The following is a 1,308-nucleotide window of genomic DNA, read 5'->3' on the forward strand; positions in this document are numbered from 1 at the left end:
GACGCCAGGTGAGAGGGGCACGGCGGGGGCGGGGCAGGGCAGGGCGCTGGGTGCAGATTGGGTCTGCCATGGGGCCATCAGAAGCTTGTGGCTGTCACTGAAGGGAGCTGAGCCTGTGGGTTCTGAGCTGGAGGCACTGGGGTGGGGCTTTGGGTTTCAATGGCAGCATCTGGATGGTTTCAGGGGGTGAGGGAAGAGCGGGAGATGGCAGGTGGCCTGGGTGGGGATGGCCCACATAGCTGGGGTCTGGATTTGGGCCAGGATTGGACGTGGGGTTGTGGGGGTTTCAAGGGTGACCTGAAGCTTGGTGATCTGGGGGGACAGCTGAGACGAGGCTGGATTGAGATGTCTGCATGGTGCTGAGTGTTGGCTGGTGGGGGGCGGCTTCTGAAAGCCCCGGGAACAGAGGACCTGGCTCTGAAGTGTGAGTTGCTGGGAGAGCAGGTGGGCAAGCGGCAGGCAAGGGCTTCTCCAGCCTCAGGAGAGTGGGTGCCTTGGTGAGAGCCCAGCGGTGGGGGATGTGGCTGATGCACGGCAAAGCTTTGAGGGCACCCGGCTGGGGTGGCGGTGAGGACCTGTGGGCAGGTGCATGTGCAACCAGCCACAGCCTCTGCACGAGTGAGGAGCAGGAGTGGCCAGAAGCCCCCTACAACTTGGCCTGAGTGTCCTGGGCAGCTGGAGAGCCCTCCAGCATCAGTGTGGGGGGAAAACAAGGGTGCATCCGCCACCAGCCTCACCAGTTTCTACAGAAAAGAGGCGCTGGGTAGAGGCTCACCACGTGGCTCCCGCCCTGTTCCCTTTTCACTTAATGCCAGCGGCCTCCCCTGGAATCCAAGCCCCTTAGGGAGGCACTAGGTGTGGAGGGCCTGCAGGGCCTGGGAGAGCTAGCAAGGGAGGACTCTGTTACCTCCTCCAGGCCGGGGAGGACCTTTCTAGGGAGGCACACACCTGGAATTCCCATATTCCACTATATTTCGTGGAATATACGGTACCCAGGATTTCTTGTGCTGCTGACAAGGCAGGCGATGCTGATGCTAATGAAACTGGAATGCGGCCCGGCCGGCAGGAAACGGGGTGCCTGCCCAAGCCTCGGGAACCCTCGCTACCCCGGCCCCGCCCACCGGCCCCAGGCAGAGGCTCAGGCGCACGCTCCGGGCTTTGCTGCGTTTATTGCGGGCGCCCCTGGCGGGAGGGCAGGTCTGGGGTGAAGTCACACGACCTCATCGGTCACCGGAATGGGGTTGGCCTGGGGACCTCCCGGGGATCCCCCCGCCGCCGTCGCCTCCTCCTCCTCGCTGGGCTTCTTGC

The sequence above is a fragment of the Mandrillus leucophaeus genome, unplaced genomic scaffold (genome assembly GCF_000951045.1).
Source record: "Mandrillus leucophaeus isolate KB7577 unplaced genomic scaffold, Mleu.le_1.0 Scaffold10, whole genome shotgun sequence".
NCBI lineage: Eukaryota > Metazoa > Chordata > Mammalia > Primates > Cercopithecidae > Mandrillus > Mandrillus leucophaeus.